This window comes from Mesoplodon bidens, assembly GCF_964165515.1.
Source record: "Mesoplodon bidens genome assembly, chromosome: 2".
In the NCBI taxonomy this organism is placed as follows: Eukaryota; Metazoa; Chordata; class Mammalia; order Artiodactyla; family Ziphiidae; genus Mesoplodon; species Mesoplodon bidens.
Window position 1 is genome coordinate 130,515,659 of NC_138177.1, and position 14,918 is coordinate 130,530,576.

At 42.8% G+C, this 14,918-nt stretch overlaps 1 protein-coding gene across 4 annotated transcripts in view; it reads right to left on the reverse strand.

Annotated features, from left to right (window-relative positions):
- Positions 1-14,918, reverse strand: part of AK4 (adenylate kinase 4) — a gene marked incomplete at its 3' end in the record, with an annotated part of 70,188 nt that overhangs the window by 36,865 nt on the left and 18,405 nt on the right. The window lies entirely within an intron of this gene.

A 14,918-nucleotide genomic window follows, 5' to 3' on the forward strand; every position in this document is an offset into this window, starting at 1 on the left:
TTGGGTTCAGGAGAACAAATTAGCAGTTTAAATCTGCTAAATTTCTAGGAACTGAATTTCTTTTTTTAACCAAGATGAAGTCCTCTGCTCTCCAGGGATCTGATAATGAACCATGAAGAAACATATTCCTGACAGGCCAATTAAGTTCTTATTATAGCAAAATTACATTACTAGGTAAAAAAGCTCAAGAATCATTTAGCCTCCACCTTCACCTAGAATTTAAGGCAGAGCCCTTCCTTCCCCAGACTGAGCCTATACTCCCAACTCTGACTTCAACACTGAAACGTGGGCTGTGAAGAGTTCCCATCACTGGACAAGGATCTCAAAATTAGGCCCAATGATGTAGATTCGGTAACGTGCAAGAAACAGAACATATATGTGGCTAAACATGAATGTGAACAAAACACATTCATTCAACAAGGATTTGTTGACTGCATACGATTTAACAGGTAATATTCTACAAATGTAACAGTGACTAAAAGTTGCAGTTACTGATCTCTAAGCAGTATTACTTTCCTTAAGAGCAACAATAGCAATCTTAACTGAGAGTACATATTATCCCAGGCACTTATACATGTTATTTCATTGATTCCTAAGATCCTCAACTTTCGACAGGAGGTAATACCCATATTTTTTTTAATGACAGCTTTACTGAGATATAATTCACACACCACAACATTCACCATCTTAAAGTGTACAATTCAGTGGTTTTTTAATACTTCCGCAGTGTCGTGCAATCATCACCATTACCTAATTTCAGAACATTTATATGACCCCAGAAAGAAACCTTGTACCTATTAGCAGTCACTCCCCATCCCCTCCTCCCTCTAGGCCCTGGCTTCTACTAATCCACTTTCTGTCTATAGATTTGCCTACTCTGCACATTTCACATAAATGGAAGCACATTATGTGGTTTTTTGTGCCTGGTTCCTTTACTTAGCATAATGTTTTCAAGATGCATCCACGTTGTACCACCTACAGTACTTCATTCATTTTCATGGCTGAATATTATGATTCCATTGTACGGACATATCCTATTATTTTCACTCTTTGGATATTTTGAATAATGCTGCAGTGTACAGGTTTTTGTGTGAATGCACGCTTTCAGTTCTCTTCGGTAAGACCTGTAAGGTATATACGTTTTACATCTGAAAAATCACTGTCAGACAGAACGCTCAGAGTAACTGACAAGCTTGGTGTTTACTCTGCAATGGTCAGGCCAGCCCCAGAGCCCTGTTTTTAGTCCCATCCACCAAACTTTAAGGTACATATGAACAACAAATACACATCTTCCAAGGTGAGAGACCAAGATGTGAACTGGCTCCAAATATCCCATGAGGAAACAGTAATGAGTAGGAATTGTCTTGTTTGGAAAAGAGAAGAACCAGAGAAGGCCATGACAACAGTTTACCCATAACCTGATACTTGACACATGGAAGGCATTAATTTATTTAATCCTCAGGGCTTAGAATTAGGACTAGTAGGAATTATAAATGAACAGGAAAAGTTGCCTAAGGAAATGTTTGAATGGAGACTGCCCAGGAAGGGATATTATAGAGAGATTTTGAAAACTGGATTGGGGATTGGGCTTAATTCATGTTTTAGGTCCCTTCAGATGGAGGATTTATGGTATTAGGATATGTCTGAATTCAGTAATTTAATGAAGAACAGTATCAAAAATGATACGTCTAAGGCCTCTGATTATCTCCTGACCCTCCTAAATGGCTTCCACTGACACCTCTGACATTTACCCTGTCCAAACTCAACATTCCCCTCCCACTCTGCTCTTGCCCTAGTGTTTCCTGCCTCCTCAGTAATGGAGTCCCCCATTATCCACAGTTTTCTTGGATTCAGTTACCCAAGGTCAAGCACGGTCTGAAAATATTAAATGGAAAATTCCAGAAATAAGCAACTCGTAAGTTTTAAATGGGGTGCCATTCTGAGTAACATGATGAAATCTCTTGCCGTCCTACTCCGTCCAGCCTGGGATGTGAATCATCCCTTGGTCCAGAGTATCCCACCTGTTAGTCACTTAGTAGCTGTCTTGGTTATCAGATCAACTGTCTCAGTACCTTCAAGTGACCATATTTTACATAATAATAACACAAAGTGCAAGAGTAGTGATGCTGGCCATTTGGATGTGCTGAAGAGAAGCTGTAAAGTACTTCTTTGAAGTAAAAAGGTAAAAGTTCGACTTAAGGAGGAAGGAAAAACATTGTATGCTGAGGCTGCTAAGGTACATGGTAAGAACAAATCTATCCGTGAAATTACGAAGAAGGAAAAAGAAATTCATGCCAGTTTTGCTGCCGAACCTCAAACTGTGAAAGTTATGAACACAGTGCATGATAAGGGCTTAGTTAAGATGAAAAATGCATTAAATTTGTACAATAAGATATTCTGAGACCACATTCACGTAACTGTTAGTACAGTATATTGTTATAATTGTTCTATTTTATTAATTATTGTTGTTAATCTCTTACTTTACCTAATTTATAAATTACTTTACCATAAAATTACTTTATCAAAATTACTTTATCCTAGGTATGTATGTATAGAGAAAAAACATAGTGTATATATATATATATATATAGGGTTCAGTACTCTCTGTAGTTTCAGGCATCACCTGGGGGCCTTGGAACCTATTCCCCATGGATAAGGGGATGTCACCTAAGGTTAAGCACAGTTGTCTTGATTTTCTTGATTTTTCCCACTTTTATATCTTAACTGAACATGAAGATTTTGAAATTCTACTTCCACAGTGTCTCTCATATCCAAGACAACTGATCAAAACATAACAGTGCAACAGTAACTATTGGTCAACAAATTTGAGCAAGCTGTGGGGATGCTGCAGAACAGGCTATGTCGTTGTGAGGAGAGAAAAGTGCAGCGATGGCCCTGGACCACCCTGGTAGTTAACAGGAGTGCATGGCTTATCAGAAAGCTGAGCCAAAGGAAGGAAGCAGCTAGATACACCCCAAAACCTAATTTAGAAATCTTTATATAGTGAAGAGGAGACAGTTGGTCAAAGAATCAACAGACTGATAAACCATTTCATAGCTAAGATCAAAGTGGGTCCTTTACCCATACCAATCGTTGACCATCTACAAAATCAAAAGATTGCTTCTGGGGTCTTCCACATATCAGTGAACCAAAAGAATAAATAAGTAGATTACCTAAACAGCCAATTCTCAATTCTTAGCTTACTTGACTTCTCAGTAGCATGCGAGATGGCTCCTTTGCAGTAAGTACAGCAGCTAGAATGATCCTTTTAAAATGCAAGCCCATCGTAACCCTCCAATGACTTCCCATCTCATTGAAAGTATAAGCCAAGTCCTCACCTTGGTCTCCAAGGCCCTGTGTGATTAGGCCCTAGTTCTCTGACCCCCTCTCCTACTTCTCTCCTTATTGCCCATCTTATTCCAGACACAACAGCCTCCTTCCACTTTCCTGAAGATCATAAGCATGTGCCCTCGCCAGGACCTTTGCATCTGTGCTTTCCTCTGCCGGGAACACTGTCCTCCAGAATTTCACATGGGTCAAGCCCTCACTGCATCCAGGTCTCTGATTAAGTATCACCTCAAAATGGGCTTCTCGGGGCTTCCCAGGTGGCGCAGTGGTTGAAAGTGCACCTGCCGATGCAGGGGACATGGGTTTGTGCCCCGGTCCAGGAAGATCCCACAAGTAGAAAAATTTAAGATAACACAGAACTTAAGTACCTATTAAATTGGTCATTTCTCCAAAACTCAGGCTTCTAGGCTATGGAAGATATTTTTATTGACCTCAGTTCTTTCACGTTAAAGTTGTCCATATCCGCCTTAACAGACTGACATAGATCATTGTATTCTGGGCAGCAAATATGGCAAAACACTGTCCACTGCTAAAAGGGGAGGATTTGGGGCACACGATCTGAATTATCTTGATTAAAAAGAAAATACCGGGACTTCCCTTGTGGTGCAATGGTTAAGAATCCACCTGCCAACGCAGGGGACACGGGTTCGATCCCCGGCCTGGGAAGATCCCACATGCCACAGAGCAACTAAGCCCATGCACCACAACTACTAAGCCTGTGCTCTAGAGCACACGAGCCACAACTACTGAGCCCGCGTGCCACAACTACTGAAGCCCGCGTGCCTAGAGCCCATGCTCCGCAACAAGAGAAGCCACCACAGTGAGAAGCCCGTGCACCACAAAGAAGAGTAGCCCCCGCTTGCCGCCACTAGAGAAAGCCTGCACGCAGCAAAAGACCCAAATATAAAATAAATTTATAAAAAAGAAAGAAAAAAATACCTTTGTCTAAATAACTAGGAGAGCCACTAAGCAAATAACATTTCTTTAGAAAAACCATGAGAAAACACTCACAGATATGTAGGTGGCACAAAATCCATTCTATAGTCACCCTAAATATTCACAACTGCCAGCTCAAACATTCCAGAGACTGAATGACTTCCAAAAAGAAATAAATGCATAAAGGTCCAATATGTGAAAGACAGATTACTGAAATGGGGCAGTGGGGGGAGATGGCAAACACTGTTCACTAAGGGGAAAGTGGAGAATATGGGATGTGGTTGTTTTTATGGTTTAAATACTCTCTGAATCCACTTAATACCCACTCAGTTGATATTTATTCAGCAACTACCATGTGCCAGGCCCTGTGCCAACCTCAGAGGAGGCCTGTCCCAGAGCTCAGAACCTAAACACTGGGATCAGGTGCCAGCCACAGAAAGCTTTCAAAAGCAAAATTTTATGGAATTGTACTCTGTCAGGCAAAAAAATTAAATAGGCAGTAATTATCACATTACGTTATACAAGCTCTTACGTTGTCAATAAAATTCCGTATAAATATATTTTAAAGCAGAAATAGGCTATTGGTCACAAACTAAATGAGGGTATTTGGTCAAATATTCAACCTGCCAGCTAATTCACCTCTGACCACTTAAGAGTTATCCCTAAAATCCTAGTCCAGAGTTAACAGAAAGTCAACCAGGCTCCCTCAATCTCTTGACACTGGAGACAAAAAGATTTGTTTTAACAAAGGTGGAGATTAAGAAAGATAATCAACTTTAGTCAGGTAAAATCCACTACTGGAATGGAAGTCTCTTGAAACCAAACCTCAACTACTATTAATACTTTAAGCAAAGGCAAGTGAGGTCTTTTTATTTTATTTGAATATATGTCTTTTGTCTTTCTTTGTCAAATACTTTTTTCAATAACTAGCCCAGAAAGTGCCAGCATAAAGACAACAATGACAAGGGTGTTTTGTGGCATGGGCCTCCAACCAGCTGTGCAATGACCCTGCCAGCATCCTACCAGAGACCTCCCACTTTATCCCTAGTGTATTCGAGTCACTCCAATTACTCAGAACCACAGGTGAAAACTCTCTTCCCCAGGAACATGCCACTCATCTAACCAAAATTTTCTGTGCATCTACTACACGCAAGGCACAAGAGATACAAATATAAGAACACCTCCAAGAACGAGGAGTGGAGACAGACTCATGAACATAATTATTAAAAAGTGTATGCTCTGGGACTTCCCTGGTGGTCCAGTGGTAAAGAATCCGCCTTCCAATGCAGGGGATGCAGGTTCGATCCCTGGTCGGGGAACTAAGATCCCACATGACACGGAGCAACTAAGCCCACGCACCACAACTACTGAGCTCGCACGCCTTAACGAGCGAGCCTGCGTGCCACAAACTACAGAGCCCACGCACCACAACTAGAGAGAGAACACCCTCATGCCGCAACTAAAGAGGAGCCCCTGAGCCGCAACTAAGACCCAAAGCAGCCAAAAATAATAATAATAATAATAATAATAATAAAATAAATAAAATGTAAAAAGGTACCTGAGATAAACTTATAACTTATTTATTGTAAAATAATGCAAAACCTTGAAACTATAAAGACTTTAATCCTATTTGTTCTTTGTTCCTTTGGACATCATCAGACTAAGATGCCCAACAGGATCAGGTCACTGACCACATGTCTCTCCTGATTTCACATGAACCACACCTGTCTTCAAAACCTTTCCCCTGCCATTCAGTCTCAGGGTAAAAAATTTAGCTTGGGCTTCCCTGGTGGCACAGTGGTTGAGAGTCCACCTGCTGATGCAGGAGACACGGGTTCGTGCCCTGGTCCGGGAAGATCCCACATGCCGCAGAGCGGCTGGGCCCATAAGCCATGGCCGCTGAGCCTGCACGTCCGGAGCCTGTGCTCTGCAACAGGAGAGGCCACAACAGTGAGAGGCCCGCGTACCGCAAAAAAAAAAAAAAAAAAAAATTAGCTCATCATGGGGTCAATAATTATTTGTGTTTTAACCAAAGGAAATTGCAGCGAAAAATTATTTAAATCCATGATCTATATAATCAATTACTCCCTACATCAAAAGGACGTTAACAGTAAAAAAATTTATTTTTCTTTTTAGATTTGAACCCAAATTTATGTAAAGTACAAATGTTTATCTCTTTACCACTAATTCTGAGATTAAAATGAAAGAATTTGTAATGTGATTTCTTTTTTTCTATCGAGATATGACTCACATATAACATTACATCGGTTTCAGGCCTACAACATAATGATTTGATATTCACATATATTTTGAAATGATCACCACCATCAGTCTAGTTAACATCTGTCACCATACACAGTTACAAACTTTTTTTTTTCTTTGCTGTCTTTCGGCTGCACCACACAGCATGTGGGATTTTAGTTTCCTGACGAATGGATCGAACCCACACCCCCTGCAGTGGAAGCACGGAGTCTTAACCACTGGACGGCCAGGGAAGTCCCCAAACTTTTTTTCTTATGGTGAGAACTTTTAAGATATATTCTCTTAGCAACATTCAAACACGTAATACAGTATTATTAACTATAGCCACCATGTTACACATGACATCCCAGGACTCTTATAACTGAAGTTTGTACCTTTTCATCCCCCAAAGCCCCCACCTCTGGCGACCACCAATATGCTGACCACCAATCTGTTTTCCGTATCTATGAGCTCAAGGTTTTTTTGTTTTGTTTTGTGTTTTTTAGATTCCACATAAGTGAGATCATACAGTTTATTTACTCTTGATATCTGCATTTTTATCAAGGGACAATACCCTTTCAAAACTACTGTAATGGCTTCATAATGAGGCAAAGAGCCAATACGCTACAATGAATTACCACCAGGCTGGGAATCTGTAGTCTTGATCTGAAGTTTGTCTCCAAGTCTCTGCCCACAGGACTGAACACATCAATGTCCTTCACTTATCGCAGCCTCAAGTTTCCTCATCTGCGTGAGGGAGGTGGACTCTTCCTCTGTCATCTCAGAGGTGGAATTTCAATTTCCTGTACCTGGCTTTTGGCTCAGAGGGCTGGCTTCTCAGTATGCCTGAAACCACAGCAGGATCCTTTCAACCACCAAGACTCTACCTCTGAGGTGAGGACAGGGACCCCAGAGACTGAGAGTCTCCCTGCCTTCATGGGCAGCTAAGGCGCTGATCATTACACCCATTCTAGATGTGAGGAGTGGCGTCCGGACCAGAACTCAGGCGTGACAGTCTGCCTGGGAATAAGGGCCAATGCTTTGTTTGGCCTCTTTGCTTTTTTTCCTCTCTAGCCAGACTGGATATTTACATTCACTTAGTCTAATTTTGTACCCTAGGTCCAGAAATGTGTTGGCAGTGGGTGTGTTTCTGTAATAGCCAAGATAAAAATATGCATGGACAAAAGCCATGACTTTGGATAGGGTAGGGGCTAGCATTACTGAGAAAGAAGGTGATCCAATATCTAAGCACAAGGAATACCCTTAACCTTTCTCATCCCACTAGCAGGTCAATTATGTGACCGCCCCCCCCCCCACACACACGGATTCAAAGAATCAAATTGTACAGTAACTTCATTTTAAGACTTTAAATAAATCATGAAAAGAAAAAGATACTGGAATTTCATTAAGCCAAAAAAAATTTGGATGTCCTATGTCGGGAATATTTTCTTGGCCTAGAATAGGAACACATGAATTTATAGACACACCACAAACATCTGGAGAAGGACCACACGCTGCCTTACATAAGCAGCAAAGGAGAAAAAGCAGATTGGGATGAAGGCAACAGAATCTGGGCAAGGGAACAAATGGGGAAAGGCAAGTAATAATGATCCACAAGGTTTACAAAAATCAAAGATGAGTTTTAGACCCAGAGCATTTAACCATCTCCTCAAGCTCGAGTTCTGCAAGTCTGCCTTGGCATCCACCATACCGGGCACTTTCAGCTCCAAGGAGTAGGATCATACTTCAAATCTTACAAGCTCTCTAGATTTTCTCAACTCCCCTGTAACCGTATCACAACCCAACTACTAGCCCCATTCAGAGGACAGGGAGGAATTTCACTTTTAAAGCAACATAAAAGGAACTCCTTCCCATTGCAGAAGATCCCGGGTGTGGATCTGGCTGTACCAGGCATCTTGTCGGCTGCCTCTCTGGGCAGGATCTTGGCTGCAGATCTGTACAAGGGAAGCTGCTGTTTCCTCCAGTGCCATCTGCTCAAACAGAATGGATTGCTACTGCTGCCCACGGGGGACTTTTTTTCTCTCTCCCTGCCTCCCTCCCTTTTCCCTCCCTCTGTCATAGCTTTCCGGCAATATTCTGGTCAAGCACTACTCCAAGAACACCGAAGAGGTACACGTTCCCCAGCCTCCCATGGCTGGTAGGAGAGAGTCCTGCGAACAAAGGGAAAGAGAAGGAGGGAAACAGCTGATGCTACCACTCTTTTTGCTAGGGCTCCCAGTGGGGTCACATGGTCCACTGAGAAGGCCAACACGCAATCATCCTTTAACACCAGCAAGGACAACAACAACAACAACAATAATAATAATACCAGAGGGCACTCATATGAAAAACAGTATGGAGGTTCTGCAAACAATCAAAAATAGAACTACCGGGCTTCCCTGGTGGCGCAGTGGTTGAGAGTCCGCCTGCCGATGCAGGGGACACGGGTTCGTGCCCCAGTCCGGGAAGTTCCCACATGCCGCAGAGCGGCTGGGCCTGTGAGCCATGGCCGTTGAGCCTGCACGTCCAGAGCCTGTGCTCCGCAACGGAAGAGGCCACAACAGTGAGAGGCCCGCGTACCGCAAAAAAAAAAAAAAAAAAATAGAACTATCATATGATCCAGCAATTCCACTCTGGGTATTTATCCAAAGAAAATGAAAACACCAACTTGAAAAGACTTACGTAGCCCCATGTTCACTACAGTTCAATAGCCAAGATATGGAAACAACCTAAAGGTACATAAGTAGATGAATGGATAAAGAAAATGTGAGAGAGAAATACATACTTACATACATACATACACACACTCATATACACACAGACACACACACACAGCGTAATATTACTCAGCCATAACAAAGAAGGAAATCTTGCCATTTGCAAGGTATAGACCTTCAGGGCATCATGTTAAGTGAAATAAGTCAGAGAGGGACTTCCCTGGTGGTCCAGTGGTTAAGAATCCATCTTCCAATAACGGGGATGCAGGTTCGATCCCTGTTCCAGGAACTGAGATCCCACACACCGCGGGGCAACTAAGCCTGTGCGCACAGCGACGGCTGAACACCTGAGTCACAACTAGAGAGCCCGCACACCGCAACTACTGAGGCCCACGTGCCACAACGAGAGAGCCCGCGCGTTGCAACGAAGATCCCACATGCCGCAACTAAGACCCAACACAGCCAATAAATAAATAAATAAATAAATAAATAAAAGTAGAGAAGGAAGTCAGAGAAAGACAAATACCATATGCTCTCCCTTATATGTGGAACCTAAAAAAAAAAAAAAAAAAAATCAAAGAAAACCAACCAAGCTCATGGACACAGAGAACAGACTGGTGGTTGCCAGAGGAAGGGGTGAGGGATGTGTAAAATGGGTAACGGGGGTCAAAAGGTATAAACTTCCAGTTGTAAAATAAGTCAGTCATGGGGAATGTAATGTACGGCATGGCAGCCACAGTTGATAATACTGTACTGCATATTGAAAAGTTGCTAAGAGAGTAGATTTTAAAAGTTCTCATCACGAGAGAGATGAGAATTAACAAAATTAATTCTGTTAACTATGTGACAGATGTTAACGAAACTTACTGTGATCTTTTCATAAGATATACAAATATCATTATGTTGTACACCTGAAACTAATATAATGTTGTATGCCAACTATACCTCCATAAAAATAAATGAATAAAATAAAAGCAGGTCAATTTAAAATAGATAGATAAGACAGACAGACAGACAGATAGATAGAGTGTAATGGGGGAAAATACCAGAGGCAACAGTCATTAAACACTTATTAAGTGCTGGACCAGTGGTTGTCAAACTGCTGTCAGTATCACAATTCTGGTTTTGAAATTAAAAAGTGTTTTGTACACAAAAAGGGAGAGTATTACAAATTTTTTAAATGTATGTCATTTTATGTATTTGTATGTATATACTTAATTGCAAGGTTTTACTAATTCCTACTGTTAAAAAAATGATTAAAGATGACAATTTAGGTAATACAAATAAACGTTAAACACTTCATGAAGTAGACAGTCTCCTTTCAGAGAACTGCAAAATGGGGCAGAAAGCAGGAAGCCCTTTATAGGATAAAGAATAAAGAACAAGGAAGAGACAAGAAAAAGATATCTGATTGGCTGGGGCCACATCGTCGGTCGATCTGGTTTAGGGTAAGAAGACCTAGAGCTGGCTTGGCATTTGGGGACTGGCTGACTGGGATGTACCGCGTTTACGGTCAAGCAGAACACTGACATGGACATGAAACTTACCTAAGTTTCGGTTTGCTGGTGTGGCACACCAAGCAGAAGCAGTTCTGTCTTGGGCCTAGAAATTTATTTCAACCTTATTATGGGTCACATTAAAAAAATTAAACACTGGGCCAAGCCCTACTCAAACCATTTACATGCATTATCTCATTTGATTTTTACAACAAGGCTAAGACGTAGTACCATTTTTTTTTTTTTTTTTTTTTGGCCACGCCGCACAGCATGTGGGATCTTAGTTCCCCCACCAGGGACTGAACCCATGCCCCCTGCAGTGGAAGCGCAGAGTGCTAACCACTGGACCTCCAGGGAAGTCCCAGAAGTAGTACCATTATTATCCTTGGTTTATAGTTGAAGAAACGGAGATACGAAGTGCTTTAGCTTCCCAGGCGATGCGTTCCCTGAGCCTGTATCTTACATGCCCGAAAGTGCTGGATTCCCTGGCCCTGCCTCCAAGCCTTTCTCCACTTCCTCAAGCAACTAGTCTCTTCCTCCCAATTCCTCCCACAGTGCCATCCTTTGTTCAGCCATCTGCCCTCTCGCCTTCTGAACTGAGAACATCTCAACTGCAGGTCTGGTCTAGATGAGTGACTTAAACTAAGCCTCAGGGAGCAAAGGATGCCTTCAAGAGGTTTTCAAAGTTGAATAAGTAAACAAATAAAAATAGAATTTTTTAAAAAGGAAGAAAAGCAAAATGTAGCAAGAAAAAAATAAATAAACCCTGACACTTGAGGGTCTGTCCTAGGCAAAGGGAAACTAAGTCCTTTTTTTAAAAAATAAATTTATTTATTTTTGGCTGTGTTGGGTCTTTGTTGCTGCACAGGGGCTTTCTCCAGTTGCAGTGAGCGGGGGCTACTCTTTGTTACAGTGTGGTGGCTTCTCTTGTTGTGGAGCATGGGCTCTAGGCACACGGGCTTCAGTAGTTGTGGCATGTGAGCTCAGTAGTTGTGGCTCACAGGCTCTAGAGTGCAGGCTCAGTAGTTGTGGCGCACGGGCTTAGTTGCTCCGCGGCATGTGGGATCTTACCCGGACCAGGGCTTGAACTCGTGTCCCCTGCATTGGCAGGCGGATTCTTAACCACTGTGCCACCAAGGAAGTCCTGGGAAACTGAGTCTTAATAATACTCTTCTCTTTCTTAGAAGTACTTGAGGGGACATAAGAAACTTTTATCTAAAATTTAATGAGATTTAAAAAACACACTAAAGTTTTAAAGCATATGTCTACACTTCATTCAGGGAAAGCAATTTAATGAGTTTTTGGCTCAGCAAAGGTAGGACTAGGATTTATCTGCGGGGTAGACGCTGAAAAGGTAAACTGCTCTGGATAAGAAAGTAACAACAGGTTTTGGATGATTGAAAGCTGGTAGATAGAAAAAGAGCAAAATTTCCAGAGGGAAAAGAACAGGAAGGTAAACTGAACTCGAAGGTAGGAGAGGGGCAGCAGGGATAAAGGGGTGTGTAGGGAATGGCAGACAGGTTTTCAGACAGTGGGGTCTAATACGCCATGTCGGGACTTCCCTGGCGGTCCAGGGGTTAAGACTCCATGCTTCCACCGCAGGGGGGTCCGGGTTCGATCCCTGGTCGACCGGGGAACTAAAATCCCACAAGCTGCGTGGCATGGCCAAAAATAATAATAATATGCCATGTCAAGATGTTGCTTATGCCAGACTCTAACCTTTATCACCCCCAAACCTTTAATACCACCACCTTAGATTAGGAGTCCTTTGGAAGAAGAAGATTAATGTCCAACAAGGAGTGCGGAATGCAGAAAACGGCAGCCCTTAAGAGACTGAAAAGCAGAAGTGAAGAATTCCAGGGAAGCGTGAAATCTGAAAAAGGAGTGATTAGAGAGTGGCCAGTACCGTAGATGGTGGAGTGAAATGCTGTGTACTGACCGAGCAGGTGATGGGAACCTGAGTCTTCGGATAATGCTGGAGGACCAGCCAAGTGCCACAGACTGTTCCCCAGGGTCGCCCATCACCCACACCATGACAGCGCGTCTATGCCTGAGCACAGTCACTACCAGGCCACACATCGTAATGACTCAACACTAATGACCAGGATTTGTGGTTTGCAAATCTCTTTAAAACTCAGTCCAAGCTGGCCCAGAAGCAGAAGTAATGAGGAGGAAGAGAAGAAAGCACTGGATTTCATTCTCTGACTCTGGAAGTCTTACCTCACTAACTAATCTGAAGATGAGCCGGTAAATTACCCAACAGGAAACACAAACCTCTGCCCATTAAACCAAAGGATTCCTTTCAGGCTAGGACAATGTATGCCCACAGTTAGTTGCCTCTATTCCAAAAGGAGTTCCTCAATAACTGAGGATGTTTCCCTTGTAAATGAAAGTGCCACTAGTTTGCTGGCCCCTCGATGAAGCTGAATTCTACACTACACTTGAGTGTAGAATGTACACTCAGGTCTCTACATCTTCTGCTAGATGTGCATATACATGAAATTGAATGCTCCACCAGATATACAATTTTAGACTCAACTTAAAACTTCCACACTTTCTCCACCCACCAAATGAAAGAAGGAAAACAAAGCAGACATATATAGCTCAGCAGCTGCCACAGCTGTTCTCTAAAAATTGGTACAAAGAAGGTGACATACACTCTTTTGAGACGAGAATTTCTCATCCCTTTTTTTTTTTAATGCTAAGCCAGAAGATACCTGGAGTCTCTAAAACTGATCAAATTCATGCAATAGAGCCACCTCGACACTGCAAAGCAGCACTGTCTGGCAGCAGCCAACAAAATGAAGTTATGTTTTAACTCATTCCACTTCTCAAGTGTATAACTGGATTCCACTCTTTGGGATATAAAAACAAAATGAGAAAACCTGCAGGAAAATTTAAACCTAATCAAAGCCAATGATAACTGCTATGGTGATTATTAGTTTATTTAGCTTTACGTATTTTATACAAAGCATCAACAACACCCAGTTCACGTGACCTTTTTTTTTTTTTTTTTTTTTTTTTTTTTTTTTTGCGGTACGCGGGCCTCTCACCGCTGCGGCCTCCCCCGCCGCGGAGCACAGGCTCCGGACGCGCAGGCACAGCGGCCATGGCCCACGGGCCCAGCCGCTCCGCGGCACGTGGGATCCCCACGGACCCGGGCACGAACCCGTGTCCTTTGCATCGGCAGACGGACTCCCAACCACTGCGCCACCAGGGAAGCCCAACGTGACCTTTTAAGAACAACTATTTCTCTTTGTGTGAAAAGCAACATTGGATAAACCTGTATAAGGAAAGAAGGAAAGACTACTGCAATAGGTGGTACCCAGCAGAGAGCTTGCCTTGCCTATGTGACATCTGGACTGTCAAGAGCAATGGTTTAAAACATTCTGCAGCTTTTTTTTTGCCCTTCACTGGTCACTAACTATGAAAAAGATTTGCAGGACATGTTTATAATCAGGCCTGGGGCTTCCCTTGTGGCGCAGTGGTTAAGAATCCGCCTGCCAGTGCAGGGGACAAGGGTTCCAGCCCTGGTCCAGGAAGATCCCACATTCCGCAGAGCAACTAAGCTCATGTGCCACAACTACTGAGCCTGCACTCTAGAGCCCACAAGCCACAACTACTGAGCCCGTGTGCCACAACTACTGAAGCCCACACGCCTAGAGCCTGTGCTCCGCAACAAGAGAAGCCACCACAATGAGAAGCTCACACACCGCAACAAAGAGTAGTGCCCGCCCGCCGCAACTAGAGAAAGCCCCTGCACAGCAACCAAGACCCAATGCAGCCAAGAATAAATTAATTTTAAAAAAAAGAGAGAATCAGGCTTGTATAACTAAAGGCAAACTGGAGCAGAACCAGAATTACAGAAAGACTCTATCACCATAATTCAACTTCTAGAAACACCACTTCCCAACACCCAGTGGGGTCCTGCCTTCTGTCACTTAGAACATCTCATGCCGACTAACAGTAGTTCCAGCTCCGGCTCAGCCACCGTCTGTGTTCGTCTTTCACAATCCGTCTTTCACAATCCCCACCATCGAGGAGAATCAATGTTGCAGTGCTGTTTGGTTTGGCTGGATTCCTCTAGACATAAGCTCAGTGCATGCATTTTTTATTCTCTGGGGTGTGAACTTCAGCAGTGTTTGAAACATGACATTTGGAAACCTAAAACTGACCTTGA